At 32.4% G+C, this 17,521-nt stretch overlaps 1 protein-coding gene across 1 annotated transcript in view; it reads left to right on the forward strand.

Moving 5' to 3' along the window:
* LOC117171191 overlaps positions 1-17,521 on the forward strand; it is a 126,732-nt gene that overhangs the window by 1,236 nt on the left and 107,975 nt on the right. The gene's annotated exons all lie outside the window — the stretch shown is intronic.

Below are 17,521 nucleotides of genomic sequence, written 5' to 3' on the forward strand. Positions count from 1 at the left end.
ATATATATATTTAGCCAAATGAAAAGTTTGTTGTGATAATGAAATATTTAAAAAAAATCTTGAACAATTATTGTTTAAACAAATGTGCCACAAAAATCATTTTTCTTTTCTCTTGCATAATTCGCGTTTAAACAAATTTGTAAAAAAATTTTTTTTTTCTCTTGAAAATTCAACTTAAAGAATAATTTCGGGCTGATTTAGGGCTCTAGGAATGTCATAATGAAATATTTTTTAAAAATTGTTTAAATAATTTTTTTTTCATTTTTTATTGTCATGTTCCTAGAGCCCTAAATGAGCCGTAAACTATTCTCGAAGGTGAATTTTCAGTAAAATCATTTTTATTATGTTTTACAGCAATCTTGAACCATCTTTTTGTTAAGCTATTGCAAACAATATTTTTTACAAAAAATATTATAGCCCTAAATTTAGAACTGCGGGACCAAATTAGTCCTCAATGAGCCCTAAATTATGCGACGAGTGATAATGGGTTTTATGGGTTTCTTCATATATTTTTTGTAACGTTAAGATGGCACAAGACCATATATAACAAAAAAGAAAAGGCACACGAAATATCGCGCTACCTACGGTCGAAGATTTTTCAGGAGCCATAAATGAGCCTGAAATTATGCAAGAGAAAAGAAAAGAAATTATTTTTGTTGGCAAATTTCTTTAAACAATAATTGTTTAAACCATTTTTTAAAATTTTGAATTATCATATTCCCAAAGCCCTAATTGAGCCCTAAACTATTCTATAAGGTGAATTTTCAGTAAAATCATTTTTATCAGGTTTTACAGTAATCTTGAACCATCTTATTGTTAAGCTATTGCAAACACTATTTTTTACAAAAAAATAATAGAGCCCAAAATTTACGACTACGGGCCCAAATTAGTCCTCAATGAGCCCTTAATTATGCGAGGAGTGAAAATGGGTTTCATGGGATTCTTCATATATTTTTTATAACTTTAAGGTGGCACAAGACCATATATAACAAAAAAGAAAAGGCACAGGAAATATCGCGCAACCTTCGGTCGAAGATTTTTTAGGAGCTTTAAATGAGTGAAATTATGCAAGAGAAAAGAAAAGAAATTATTTTTTTTTTGGCAAATTTCTTTAAACAATAATTGTTTAAACCATTTTTAAAAATTTTGAATTATCATGAAAAATAAGTATTATATAAATTTGAAGTCTTTTTATTAATATCAAAATATATGTCGAATAGTGTTTCAATAACGGTGAAATACAACGTAGATTTGTTGAAATTTTTTTTCAATTGTAGAACCACCAACTCTTGAATTAATTTATAATAATTAGTTGGTACATTTAATGAATAAGTTTCATGAATTACATGTTATTTAACTTCTTTTGGTTGATTCCGGATTTATGCCGATTTTTTATGTAAAAATAAAATTTAATCCTAAGATGGGCATATCGCGCACTTTTTTCTTTTTTTTAAACTTCGTAGATATACATCAGGAAATGAGGATTCATCCAAATCTTCTCTAAACACTAACGCGGTCACACAGGTGGATAATTTTAGGCACAAGCTTCATTTAAAGTATTTCTTCCTCGGAAACACAGTGATCAATTGAAGCGTCCGTTTGCAGTTCAGTTCCCACTACCAAAAAGTTTTTTATGGTGGGAGGTCAAACGCCCCTATCTTTGGGTTCCGGAGATACTTAAGCGGGAAAATTTGACTGGGTCGTAAACGACCCACGTGTGTGACGAAGGGTTAAGGATATAAAAAAGGTAGTAGATAATAAATTAAAACTTGTAGCTTTTATTGTAGCGCATATTTATAAAAAATAAATAGTTTATAAGGCCGTGAATAAATAATGGCTCAACGTATGAGAAAATATTACGAGATTGAAAAGTTTAATTGTTATAAACAATTTAGCAAATGAAATTATGAACAAAAAATTATGTTATTAGAGCTAGATAAAGTTTTTGCAACAATTTGAATCAATTTGATAACCCTGGTTGATCTGGACGATTGCTTATTAATAAATGAAGAGTCGAAATTATTTACTCTTAAAAACAGAAACTTTTTAACAACAATTTAAGGAGAGAAGGTTTTATTCGATCGGAAGATTTCTTTTCCCTCTCAAGAGATCTATCCTCGATATACAGTGCACAAGTTAAAAATTTTTCTGAGCAATAGATTCTGAGGTAATACTGTAAATATGCCAATTTTGGTAACAAATCATTTGTTTATCACGCTGTACATTGCAAACGGTTCGTCTTACGAAAAAAGTGCAACTCGCAAAAAAGTTTTATTTTGGCTCAGCCATGCTAAAAATGATTTTATAATTTCAGCTTTAGTTTGCTTTGATTATGCCACAGGTTAAATTAGAGTTTAAAAAAATCGGCGTACAACTGAAAAAAGTCTTGCGTCCTATTATTTTCGGAATTGCAGTGTTTCAAAAATTCAATTTTTTGTTTGCATTTTTTATTAACTCTTCTAGAAATAATTGATTGGCTATGATTTATAACGATTGATTGATTAAAAACTGAATCGGTTTAAATTGTGGCCAACGGCGGCGGCAGATCATGCTGTGCCCGAGTGGCTAATAGCTAATAAGCCGGGGAAGGGGGGACTTTAAAAGTATTTAAAAAAATATACTATTGTCAGAATATCACAGTGCGATCAAGGGTTAAAATAAGTAAGTATTCAGATGTTCAAACCGATATTTATTGATTTATTTATTAAAACATCAAACCAAAAACTTATTTAGGTAACGCAAACATACTAGTGCGCTTAACATTTCACAAAATGAATTTATTCATCAGGGGGGTTCCTACTTTGTTGGCCCGAAATCCGGCTGTTTTTTTGGGAATATTTTTTGAGGAAAGTATAAAAGATAGGAGGCTAAAATTTTCTCCAATTGTTTGTCCATATTTATTGTAGTACTACAAAATTTTTTGGGCCGTTACATAAAAAGGGGGGGAGGGGGCCCATCAATGGCGGGTGGTCGGCGTCGACTTTTCCCGCTGGTGGAAGATCTGTCCGCCGTAGAAAAAATCTGAAACAAAAAATCAAAATATTTTCTTAATCTATACACTATAGCGCACAAAGTAGACTAGAATGAAGAAAAAAAAATGAAAAATAAGGAAGTTATGAGATTTTGAAAAAAATGGTTTTTTTTCAATTTTTGCTACTAATTATTTTTTTAAACAAACAATTTTCAATATTTTTTGATGATTGTAGTCTACTTTGTGCGGACATCTTCTGAGAATATGTCAAAAAAGTTTCATAGCGATTGCTCAATTTTTGCGCCTTGTGGTACTTTCACCAAGACGGAAAACGTAGTTTTGAGAAAAACGCAAAAAATTATGTTGAACTTTTGCGATATAAATACACTTATCCATCATTTCGTATGTTTTTAGAGTCGATAATTTCAAATCTGCCATCAAATTTGCAAAATTCATTTGTTTAAACAATTTTTGTAAACAAATTATAATTTTTTAATTATGCATATGCTTTCCACAGATTTCGATATCACTGATTTCAAATTTGGTACTATTTTTGCAATAAAAAATTATTTCAACAATTTATTTAATAAAAACTATTGCCGTACAAGCCATCTTCTTCATTCACGTGAAAAACAAGCCTAAAATCGGAACCAGTTTCGCCGCCGTAGAGCACCCGGCCGCTGCAGCCCAGCGCGTTTGACACCTCTCTATTCAACGGCCTATAATTTTCGAAATTTTTGATATTTTGACTTGAAATTTTCCAGGTATATTTTTGAAACATATATATATCCGAAAATGCAAAAAGAAAAAAAAAAAGAATTTTTGACCCAACAAAATAGGAACCTTAACGCTTCTAGATCAAACCTGTCAATCAAATTGGCATTAACGTGAATGATGCCTACGTTGTTCAAACGGTCTTGCAACATTGTAGTACGTAAATAATTTTTCAGCTGACGAAGAACGGAGAGCAGGTTCTTTCGAGCAGGTCGACTCCGGAATCTTCATCAGCAAACGAATGAATTTAACGTAATTAGGAATAAGCCCTCTACACCAATCATATTTTCGCAGAAAATTCACTATTTCTCTTAATTTTGTAACTTCTTATTTTTTACGTCAACAAGTTGCGAAAACATTTCCCTATCGCTCGTCAATCTGTCCTCATCGAAATCTTCTTTATAAAACGTTATAATGTTTTTAATAACAATGGATTTACGAACAGCGAAGCCTCCTAAATATTTGAAAAATTTAGCGGAATCTGTATTGAATCGACTTTTGAGGGCGTTTATTACTTGATCGAAAACTTTGTAATATAATTGTCTGTATTAATCTTTGGAAGGTTCAAAATCATGATTTGAGGTGTCATTTTATTGCAAGCATTTAGGAATTTTCCATTGTCGCGGTAAGTTGGAACTTTCGACGTCTCTACTCATACTCTGATCATAGAAAAAAATGAATCAGAAGGACGTAATTTGCTTTCATAGTCTCTAGAGATTTAATTCGCAATACCCACATGTGAATTAGAGTTTGAGTAATAAGATTTTGTTTCTTACAAATGAAATTCACGAACAATTTATAATATTACTAAATTAGAAAAATACCGAATATTAAGTAAAAAAAATATTTTTAATAAATATTATTTAATTATTAAAAATACAAGAATTACATATTTTATAAAAGAAATTTTTTTATGGCTAAACTTTTTAAAAAATATTGTTTGAATTTAATATAACAATAATTTGGGAACATTAAAATTTTGGATGAAGTATGCATAGTATTTTTTTGGAATAAAAAAAAACATTCTGAAAAATCGATTTTTAAATTTAGAAAAAAAATTAAAAGGTTTCGAGATGAATGAATGAACTTCGTACCTAATAAATTTTTCCAAACAAACTGTGCAGGATCTAATTCACCACTGATTTATCTCGAACTTTCTTGTTTTTCTCAAATTAAAAATTTATTTTTTGAGAATGTTTTTTTGTAATTAAAAAAAAAATAATATGCACATTTTCAAACAAAATTTTGCGCCCAAATATATTTTTGTCCATCATTGTTATTTTAAATTCAAACATTAATTTTAAAAAAAGCTAATTTTTGCCGTAATTTTGCCCATGTGGCAAAAAAATGGTATCAAAAAAATGATGAGGACCAAAATTGAAGGTAATATTCTATAGTTTAATTTATTATGTAACTATTTTGCAAAAAAGCGTACCGGAAATGAGTTATTTTCGAAAAACCCATTTTCAACGCCTATTTTCGAAGATGACGGCGCTTCCATACAAAATTTTTGGTGACAAAGTGAAAATGGATCAGCTGTTTCATGAAATACAATTCTAGGATATATAAAGACTCATCATTTAGGGCCCCGCGTATTGGTCATCCTTGTTTGGCTAATGTTTTCGGAGTGCTGAATATTTCGGGCTAGCAATCGTATGTGAAAAATGCACTAATATTAAGAGGAAGATGTCATCAAACGTATATTATACGTTTGATTCATAATTCGACCAAAATAATTTTTAATTGTTTTTTGAATGCATTTTTATGTGAGGTAAACCTCCAAGTCATCGTGAAAATATAGATTATAAATTGAATAGATGGAAGTAAAATTGACTTAAAAAAATTAATAATAAAAGTCATATAGGCTGAGCATTTCGTGGTTGAAAAATGTTATAATTTATTAAAACTTCGCTAAAAAGTAAGAAAATGGACGTCACGATTACTGGGAGACATTTACCTCACTTTATACTTTACGTTTTCGTGTTTATAAAAAAATACAAATATACCTTTGAAACATCAATTGTATGCTATACAATCACCATAATACACTTTACTTTTACAGACCAAGACGATTTACATATTCTCATGTATAAGTTTACAATAATAAGTTTCTTCCCTGCAGATTAAAAAGCACTGGTGAACAATACTGGGCCAGCAGTGCCGCTTCAGTGGCTGTTTGTGCTGATTTTCAGCGCCTAAACGGCACTGGTAAGTGATGGGACAGTCATATAATGGTCCTATTGTATTCGTGACGTACCGTATTGTAAAACGTTTTGTTACTTCTTTTTAAATTCCTATTGTTGATATCTTGTGTTTGAAATAGTAAAAAACAGTTTGTAAATGATTATCGGAATATTAAAATACTCTAGTGATAACTTGACCCCTAAATCAGAGTAATGAATACCCACTGAAAACGATTTGAATCATTATAGAACGTAGAATGTCGCCAATATCTTGAAACTCGGACTAACTAAATTGTTGGTAACTCATTAATTCTTTTTTTTTAATTTTCAGTAGAAAACTTATCCAATCCTTTTAAATGTCTTGCAATTTAATAATCTTGAATTTATAAATAAGTTTGATCTGAAATTCTGGAAAATTCCAGGTTTTAAATGTTAAAAACATTCAGTTTGGAATTTTTCAAGTAATTTCATTGATATTCCTAATCTTGAAATCTTATAATTTTAAAGGTTTCAACTTTTTAATTTTGAAGTATTTGTCTGTTCAGGAAGCTTCAATGAAGAAGTTAAAAAAAATATCAATAATTGACAGAAATGGACTTCGAGATTTAACTATTCCTAACTGTTACTGGTTAAACTATTTAAAATTTTTAACATTAAAAGTTCCAGAAACAGGTTACTGAGCATTTACAGAGCACGAATCCTGCAATCGGTTACGCTCATTTGGCAGTTCAACTCATCAGCATAGAGTAAAAAGGAACCTGTTTAATTTCTATAATGAAATAACAAAAAGCGAACGACAGAAGATCTTACACAGTTTTGATATTTTAAATGCTGTAGGCTCCGCTTGCGCCGCATGTTCGAGCTTAATTATAAAACATGCAGATATGATTTCATTGAAAAGACTTCAGTGTGCGAAGTATTTAGTTTTTGACACTGAGTTTAGTAGCAATTCTACCTTCGTACAATAAAGAGCACTTTTACAAAGAAAATGATGACACTGAGTTTGATTCATATGCAGCATGTACGCAAGGTGTTATCTATAAAGGCCCTAAAAATTTTCTTGAAATTAAAAAAAGGGATGATCGAACTCAGTGGAAGTTGGCGGTAAAGGATGAAATTAATTCACCCCCAATAAATAATACGTGGTCAATCGTGTCGAAACCCCAAAATGAAAATATTGTATCATGTAAGTGGATATTTACATTAAAGAATGATGAATCGGGAAATCCCACAAAATACAAGGCTAGGCTGGTTGCACGATGTTTTAGTCAAAAATATTTAGTAGACTATGAAGACATTTTTGCACCAGTAGCAAGAATTTCCACTTTTCGTTTTCTTTTGGCATTCGCGAATCAGTTTAATCTCCTAATCCATGAAATGGGTGTAAAGACTGCTTTCTTAAATAGAATATTGCTTATATCACTTAAACAAAGGTAACATAAATAAAAATATTTTTCTGCGTTTATATGTAGATGACATTGTTATTGTAACATATGATCAAGAGGCCATGTTCAGATTCAAATAATATCTGTATAGTTGTTTTAAAATGACGGACTTTAAAGAAATCAGATTTTTCTTAGGAATCTCTATTGAAAGAAGTAATGAAACAATATCGTTAAATCAAGCTTCATATTTGAAAAACGCTTTACAGAAATTTGGTATGAGTGTTTGTAAATCCATAGATGATACATCTTTACCGTTGAAAGTAGACTACGATGCTTTGAATTCAGATGAATATTACAATGCACCATGTAAAAATTTAATTGGATGTTTGATGTATGTGATGTCGTCTACAAGGCCCGATCTTTGTTTTTCAATTAATTTTTTAAAGTCGATACCAAAGTAAGAATACAAAAGAATTGTGGGCGTACTTGAAAAGATGTTAAAGGCGATTACAAAAACATATTGATTGGTTATGTGGATGCCGACTAGGGTAGCAATGAGTTAGATAGAAAAAGTACTTCTGGCTATCTGTTCCGGATTTTTGAAAAAAGTACAATAACGTGGAATACTAGACGCCAAAATACTATCGCAACTTCATTCACAGAAGCTGAATACATAGCACTTTTTGAGGGTATTAAAGAAGTGATGTGGCTTAATGAGTTATTAACTAGTACAAATATAAATACAACAGAAGCTGTTTTCATATATGAGGGCAATACTAGTTGTATACGTATCGCGAACACTCCCACGCATTATAAAAGGTCAAAGAACTTTGATATTAAGTACCTTTTCACCAGGGATCTAATATAAAAAGGACATATATCTCTTAAATATCTGTCCACAGGAAACCAACTGGCAGATATTTTCACGAAGACGGTAACTGCTTCAAGGCTAATCGGAATGAGATTCATTATTGATTTACATTAGTCATTTATCACACATGTTTAAAATTTATTTAAAACTGTTTCTATATTATATGTTTTTCAATTAAATTATTAGCTATTATCATTATATTGTACTTAATTCAAATCGATGTTGTTGATCCGGTGTAAATGTTGATGTTGATGTTTTTTTGTATGATATAATGATAAATTGTAGTAATGTTGTTGAAAGGAATTGACATACTTCAGACAATTAAGATCTTATGATTTTATAGATCCTTTATTAAAAATTCTACGTTTCGATAGTGAAAACGCTCTCCTCATAAGGAAACAATAGTTCTATATTGGTCTACTTTTTATAATTATAGAATTAGTAATGAATCCATCCTCTTAAATAAAACCTTCTTGATTATCAATCTGTGTTCAATTTAATATGTTATTTGTTTTTGACACTGAGTTTAGTCGCAATTCTGCCTTTGTACAATAAAGAGCAGTTTTAAACCGCTTATACTTTTATTATTTAAAGCCCTAATCTTAATAGAACCTATTTTTAATATGGGTCTAACATTATTGAAAACAAGGACAAAAAGGAGCGGCCCCATATGTGACCACTGTGGAACCCCAAACGTTGCGAGGAATACGTTGGAGTACTTATCTTCAACTCAATTAACTGGAGATCCAAGATAGAAAACAAGTTCCGATTCTCAAGGATCTAAGTGTCGCCGCTAGAATGTTATACTCGTCTGTATTAAAAGCATTAAAAAATATGTATAAATCGTATCCACTTGGTAGCGAGATTGCATATACTATGATACAAATTGCGTAAAAGTAGACCGCCCCTGTAAGAAGCAATGTTGCATATCCATAAAAGTGTTCATTGAAGATAAGTACAATTCATCATAAATAATGCTCTCAAAAACTTTAGCTAAGGTACTTAGAGTATAGTTATTGGTCGATAGGTTCTTGCGTTACTGCGATCTCCTGATTTGTGAACTGGAGTAACTGTACCTTTTTTCACTCTTGAGGAAAAGAAACATTTGAAATTGACATGTTAAATATGAGGAACATTGGAAGAACCAATGACGAGCAACACTTTCATTGACATCTAGTTGTAGAAGTTTTTTCCTAATTTCACCCTGGTTAATTTGTATACTAGGAAAATTAATTGTATTAGTTAATGGAAATTGTACGTCATTTGTGGACGGTACACTATAAACAGATTTAAAGTGTTCAGCAAAGAGTTGAGTCCTCCCGTCACTCGTATCAGTCTGTTCGTTCCCCAGGAACATGCTTATGTACAGGCATTTAGTACTGTCTGTGAAGTCGCGGGACCTCTTATAAGACAATTATGTCTCTATTGGCTATGATAATTTATTTCAGGTCACTAGTGAACAGGCATGTGTAAAAAATGTCAAGCACAGCATCAATTTCAGTGTTGTCCAATAGATTTTTCCAATCAACCTCGCATAGGAACTTATTGATCGCTGTAATATTTGTGGACTTAAAATCATAACGAGTAATGATAAAATCATGGCGCTTATACATTTCATCAGTGCCCACATTTATACTCAAATCGAAGGAAAGCGGAGAGTGATAAATGACAATGGGTAAGAGCGGATCGGCTGCTGTTTTTATTTAAATATGAGTAATGTTATTGAAAACAGGGTCTAAAATGGTAACATGCGCATTCCCAATGTTGTTGGTTTGCGATAAATTAAAAAATTCAAGAGAATCAGAGAAAGTATTTCAAATATCAATCTGCATTTGCAGTGAACCATGTTTAGGGGTGCAACTTTGACACTTATCAGGATATACGCCCTAGGAATCATATGACATTAAAATCGAGAAGAATAGAAAGGGTAGCTTCAGTAAAAGAAATCAGTACGCCTTCGCACGCCGTACAAATATCAAAGTACTTCGTTAAATTTGCATTGGGTGGTATGTAGAAAGCTCCAATGATGTAAGTGACAGGAGAGATGAAGAATCTCACAAACAAATGTTTCACTGTCTGAATACTTGTGAGAACCTGAAGACACCCTATACTTGATAAAGAAGCGCTTAAGACGCCACCACCACGAGAATATTAATTCGGCAACTGATTTCTGTCACAGCGAAAGATATCATAACCAGTTAAGTCTAATTCAACAGAGTTGATTTTATTTTGAAGCCGGGTCTCAGAAAAACAATAATATTATACGTGGTCGTCGGCATGACTTGACAAAGTAGAGACAGTTTAGCGCACACGCCCTAAAATTTTTGGTTGTACACTGAAATCATTGTGTTATTGTACTTATGTAGGCCTTAGTAGGTGGGATACCGATTGAGTTATTTACACCAAGATCTGCCCAAAGCACTTCTTTTTGCATCCAGGGCGCAAATCAACTTCATAGGTGGTGGTTTCGGAAGATCCTGCAAGAAAATGCCCACCCAATAGGCTCTTAAATTTATGGTATACATTTTTTGGGATAATCCCTGCGAATATACAAGGTGTGTTCCAAAAATAAGGTGACTTTATGGTTTTCTCAAAAAATATTCATTTATTCCTCAATATTTATGTTGTCCCCTTCAAAGTAATCCCCCTCAGATATAATACACTTGTGCCAACGCTTTCTCCAATCATCGAAGCACTTCTGATAATCATTTTGTGGTATAGCCTTGAGTTTTATCAGCGATGCAGTTTTTATCTCTTCAATCGGTGAAAATCGATGTCCTTTCATGGGTCTCTTCAGTTTTGGGACAAGAAAAAAGTCACTGGGGGCCAAATCCGGTGAATATGGAGGCTGAGGCTGAGGTGGTGCTGTTTTTGGTCAGAAAATCTTTCACAAGCAACGATGAATGAGCAGGTGCTTTATCGTGATGCAAAAGCCACGAATTGTTTTTCCAAAGTTCCGGATGTTTTTTGCGTATCGCCTCTCGCAAACGGCGCATAACTTGACCTTATTGACCGTACGACCTTGTGGTAAGAATTCCTGATGCACTACGCCACGGCAATCAAAGAAGACAGTGAGCAAAACCTTCACATTTGACCGAACTTGACGTGCTTTTTTCGGTCTTGGTGACTCCGGATGCTTCCACTGAGACGATTGGGCTTTAGTTTCGACGTCATAACCATATACCCACGATTTATCCCCAGTTATAACCCTTTTGAGAAAATCAGGATCATTATTGACTTCATTCAACATGTCCTGAGCGATGGTCATGCGATGGATCTTTTGATCAAAATTAAGCAGTTTTGGAACAAATTTCGTTGACACACGTCTCTTCTTACTTACTCAGAGTAGACTCATCGTTTGCAACTGTCAACATTTCAAGAGTTTAGAGCACTGGATGATTGAGATATTAGTTCTATTATTTCTTATCGATCTCAATTTATTATTTTTAGAAGAGGAGATATGACCCTTGTAAAGTGCACTCTTCGCACATAGAGGCATTTTCGAATTTTAATTTTTAAATACTATATATAGATACAGAATTATATAGCGTATCTTTTTCCCCCTAGGCAGAAAGTTGTAGCTTTTTTAGTTTTATAATTAAAGCCAAAAAACTGGCTTTTTTGTACAAATTAATTTTGATTCGCTCTTCACTTCAACTCGTGCTCAGTCAGTCAGCTTCAAGGATTTTTGAATACAATTTTCAGGGAATGTAGTTTGAAATGTTCTTCGACTAATCGAGCAAAAGTAATTAAAAAATTTATTTAAAAAAAAATTGTTAATTTTTTTCCGATGCATTGTGCTTATCGACCTTCTCTAATTTCCAGCGTTTCGTTTATCTCGCGAATTTTAAGCAGAAACAAACTTTCAGCGAGAAAGTTGTTGACAACAGTAAAAAGAAGTTTTCTGGAAAATTTAAGCCCAATCAAATTGATATTCAAGAAATTATTAACATCTCAAGTCGATAGCGGCTAGTCGACTCACGCGCGAGCTGTAGCGAGAGTCTCAGATCCGATTTATAATACAGTTCACAGGCGCAAAAAATTAGGACTAATCAAGTAATCAGGTAGTATCAAAGTATTATGCATAAATAAATAATAATACGCTCTATTACAACAGGAATAAAAAACAAATTTACTTTCTCGATATCTGACTTTTTTCAATCCAACGAATTTAAAGCATTGCAAAATTTTCGGAATGAAGAATCCGTTGAATCTCAACCATTAGATGTTTATGTTTTATTTTACTTTTGTACATTTTGTCTTAAAAATAAAAACCATTCTATTTTACATAATAATAAAAGAATAAATTATTTTACATTATACACTTTATTTATGCATAATACTTTGATATTACCTGATTACTTGATTAGGTTTTATTTTTGGCGCAGGTGAAGTGTGTTATGATGGACTTTTTTCTTTGAATTTTTGAGGAATTATGTGTGAAGCTATACTACAGCTTGTGAAATAATTCAAGTTAATCTTTTTTATTATGAAAAACAGTTATTTAATTTTTTCTGGTTAATTCTGCAAAGATCGTTTAAATATTTTCATTCGCAAAGTCTATCGACGCAAGTTTAAGCAAACGAAAAACTTCCAGAGGATGAAATGTTTCAACAGAATCCTTAGAAGATTTATGGAAACTTTTACACCAATTGACCCAGCCGTTCATGAAGTAGGAAGTTTTTTATTGTCTTGCGCTGTGAAATGAGATTAAGAAGGTTATTCTTTATCATAAACTCTATATAAATTTCAGATTTAAATAAATAATTGTAAATTAAAAATAAATAACAATATTGAAAATTTCAAAGTTTCAGTCATTTTTTGAATTTTATTATATTTTCTGCTCAATAATTTTAATTAGGAAGAATTGTATTTCAAACAAAAGAGTATTTCTTTTCGAAAAACATCTTTTAAGGAACATTATTCTTTTTAAGGCTTCTGATGCAGTTTTGTTGCACAATTTGTTTTTTAAAAGTTGATGATGGTTTAAAAAATGTACTTTCAAATATTTTTTATCATTAAGAAACATATATCACATTTTCTATTAATTATAATTACCTTTGTGCCTCAAAAATACTGAAAAAGTATTCAAAAGTAATGATAACATTTTGTTATAAACAGAAAATAGTTTCTTGATAAAAAAACGTGACATATTTTCAATGAACTATAAACACTTTTTTTGCCATAAAAGTATTAAGAAATGGCTAAAAAGTAATCAAAAGTGGTGATAGCAAGATTTTGTTATAAATAATTGTTTTTTCATCAATAGTAAAATACGTATTATGCATTCTTATTTAATGACAACAATTTCGAAATATGGCCTTAGCTATACTTTACGGTAATTTCAGGTGCCTCTATGCAGGAAGAGTGCACTTTCCAAGATCATATCTCGTGACTTATAAGGACTAGGATACTTTTTTTTAACATACGCGCAATTGACTCTATTTTCATTTCTTCTGTCGGAATTTTGCCGCGGGGCTCACAGGAAGCGAGGTATTTTCCAAAAACGCAACTTCTCCGTTTTTATTCAAAAATGCCAACAAAAATGGAATATTTGAAACCTTGCAATTCTCAAAATAACAGGAGTAAAATACTTTTTTTTAGAAGTGCCCAGATTTTTTTAGGCTCTATTTCATCATCTGGCAGCGTATTGAGTATACTTTCACTTACACGTGGAATACTTTTTTCCCAAAATGTTGTCATAATGTTGTCCTCTTTCTTTTTTCTGTTGGATATTTTGCTATACAATGCTATGGGAATTATCCTTCCACGGCAAAACAATTTTTGGAACTGTAAAAAACGGGACATAATAACATATTTTATCTCGCATTTTTAATATGTCAAAAAGAACCCTTTAATTAAGTTTTTTCTTAAAGAAAATCGCATATATGATTTTTTTGGCCGTTTCACTCATTTTTCTGAACTAATGCTTGGACTTGTACGGTAGCACTGCGATGGCGATCTATGAAATAACGGTTACCTTCCTGGTTAAAGTTTTATACACAATTTTTGTATGTGTGGGCGCATATCATTCCATTTACGAGATACATTATGTTCTTAACTGAAACTAAAATAATTTGACGAAGCTTTTGCAAATTTCAGAAAGATTGCACAAAGGTCCATATCGCTGTCTACGATTTTTACAGATCAAAAACCGAAACAGAGAAAATAAGGGAAGTGTGTGATGTGTGTGTAGATGAGGTGAGAATGCATTTATACACTAAGTGTGGGACTCGACCTAAATAAAACGGTAATATTCATCAAACTCACTTGCTCTTCCTCCTAAACTCGCGCCGTATCTATAGCCTGCCTGATTGGTAAGAACATACTATAGTTCTCTCCGTATCTGAGAAATCCTTCATTTCTCTGAAGGGCGTGGGATATTTCGTCGTGTGGTAAGTGGGGTTCAGTTCCCTCGGTTTTTTTCCAGAAAAATAAAAATGTTTAAAAACTGATTTCAGAGATGCTATAAAATACTGCAATGGACGTCCCCGGAATCTTTTTTTAGGGATAATGATGGGAGAGAATTATAACACACATAACGTCAACATACATGAACACACACTAAATTTAGCAAAATAATTTTTTTTTTGAATTAACTCACAAAAAAAGAGCCAGGGCACGTCCGTTAGTATCAGCCCCATGCCACTTTTCTGGAGGCTTGTGGAAAATATTTGTCATGAGAGTTAATGGTCACTGTGTGGCAGCGCTAGCTATGCATTTGGCCTAGAATTCAAATAATGCACAGCGAAAGTGTTAAAAAAAGTTTGTTTAAAAAAATAATGTTCTGATAGTTCTGGGGAAATGCGTATTTTCAGTACAAGAATAATTTTTTCTTTTCAAAACTTTTTTTACTTGTTAAAAATTATTTTGAAAATCGAGAAAAATATGCTAATGTTAATTATAACTAATTTTGGAAAAGAACTCGAGGTGACAATTAAAAATTAATAATTGCAATAACAATTATCAAAATCATGGTTACTCACGCGGATATCGAAATAAATTCAATTATGAGTACGATCAGTGAAAACAAAAATTTGAAAATTATGAACATGATTACAAAAATAATTATTCAGAAATAAATCGCGAGTATAATGATCAAGATCGTTACAAATATCGAAATCAAGGCTATTATCGTGGACAACATGATAACAGACACAAGGGCTTTAAAAATCGACAGAATCAACATTCATACAACCAAATGAGTCATGGCCCTCAGGGCCATAATAAAGAAAATCATCCATATCGATCTATTGATAATCGAGAGTCAAAGTGTGATGCGTAGGCTGATCGCCCTCGAAATTATCAACAAAATAAGGGCCAGTGGTCTAATGTTCCTAGTCCTATAAATTCAAACTGCTCTTATAATAATCATCATCAGAAACCTGAAATGGCCTAGTCGAAAATGGAATTTATAAGCGAGAAAGCAACGGTTCTGAAAATTAAGTCCTCGAAATCGACAAAACGAACCACGAAATGATAGGAGTAATGTGAATAAAATAAATGGAACACACGAAACGGACCGTAACATTTACGGAAATAAGCGTAATCGCGGTATCGAAATTAATGGCACAACTGATGAGTACTTAAACAGTCACGAGGACTCAGGAAACGCTCGAGCCTCGATTTGGTAAAACGTAATACGATAGAGGCAAATCCGGGGCCTAACAATATAAAAAAAACCTCTTCCGTTAAATATGTGCGGAGATTTATTAGAAAACGAAGATAATGAAGTTATAAAAACACTCGATAAATGTCCAATATTACAAATGGAGATTCAAAATACTAGCACTAAGACGTCAATAGATACAGGCAGCGAAGTAACATGTATCTCCGAAACATTTTATGAGAGCAATATCGAATCATTTAGAAAATGCGAATTACTGCCAATAGTAGGCACGAGTATCGTAGATGCTACGGGAGCCAAATCTGTTACATTAAAACTCCAAATGTATGGACCTTTCAAAATGCGTAACGAGATGGTTTCTACGTTTTTTTAATTGTTCCTAAATTAAATAAAGAGTGCATCATCGTGGTTGATTTATTAAAGAGAATAAAAAGTAAAATTGATTTCGAAGAAGATATAATTGAATTAAAAACCAAAGAAAAAACGATCAAAGTAAAACATATGGGCGAAGATCCAAAGCATATAAGATTAATATTTGATCCTGAGAATTCTCAAAAATGAAATATTTGAATTGCACAATGTACTCTATTAGATGTAAATAAAAAAGAGCGGTTTCACAAGCGATCGTATCCGCTACCAATGTTTTTAAAAGTCTCTCCTTATTTATCTTCTCAAAAGTTATTCCTTGGTAATGAAATAAAATCAGTTGGAATGTCTGTCGCCAGTACTTTTGAGCGCGAATTTGTAGCTGACGGCAGCATTGAAATTCTCAAGGATGAGGAATGAAAACAGAAGATATGGCACTAGAAAGAATATTTCAAAAAATGTTGATAATAATATACCCACACCCAAAGGAAACATGACTGCATTTCTGGACACTATAGATGTCCCTAATGAAATTGAAAAGCTCTTCTCGATAAGAGAATCGAAGAGCAAGATATAAAATCGGAAAATTTCACTCCTCGGCATAGGAAGACCGAAATTATAAATCAGGAATAAAGGAAGCTAAGTGCTCTTACATTATTGTATTGTTACTATATTATTTGTACATTGTGAGTATCTTTTTGAGTGAAACAAATATTGTCAATGGAAATAAAATAAACACTTATTCCTTTAATAAAATACACACAAACAAGAGGAGCGCAGCCTCTGCATCAATGGAACTTTGATTCCTCCCAGGGGACATTGAAAATTATTCGTGGAACAAAGATCAAAAATTAATTTGAAAAAAGTGGCAAAAGCTTTCCTCTAAGCCGCACTACAATATGCTGAGCAAAGTGAAAATGTGGGAAAAGCACCCAGGGAGACCACTCGATTTTTTTCACAACATGGAACAACCCGAGATCTAGGAAACAGATAGATACTAGGCAGTCTGATAAGTACCTGAAAATTCTAAGAGATGGCATTAGTATTCACTAATGTGAACCATTTTCGTCGAGCTTGATCCTTCAAATGACGCCTGTCAAAACTTCAGCCATTAATGTTTTCGCATTTACAAGTTACAGCACTGAGAAGCGACTAACCTCCATGTTTTTTTTAATATGGAAAAATCTGAGTTTCGAGTTTTGATCAAACACTACTATCTTCGCAAAAAAACGGTATCCGAGGCCAAGGCCAAGCTGGATAAGTATTATCCGGACTCTGCACCGTCGATTGGAATGATTCATAAGTGGTTTACCGAGTTTCGTTGTGGCCGTACGAGCACAGTTG

The sequence above is a fragment of the Belonocnema kinseyi genome, chromosome 4, assembly GCF_010883055.1.
Source record: "Belonocnema kinseyi isolate 2016_QV_RU_SX_M_011 chromosome 4, B_treatae_v1, whole genome shotgun sequence".
Classification (NCBI taxonomy): domain Eukaryota; kingdom Metazoa; phylum Arthropoda; class Insecta; order Hymenoptera; family Cynipidae; genus Belonocnema; species Belonocnema kinseyi.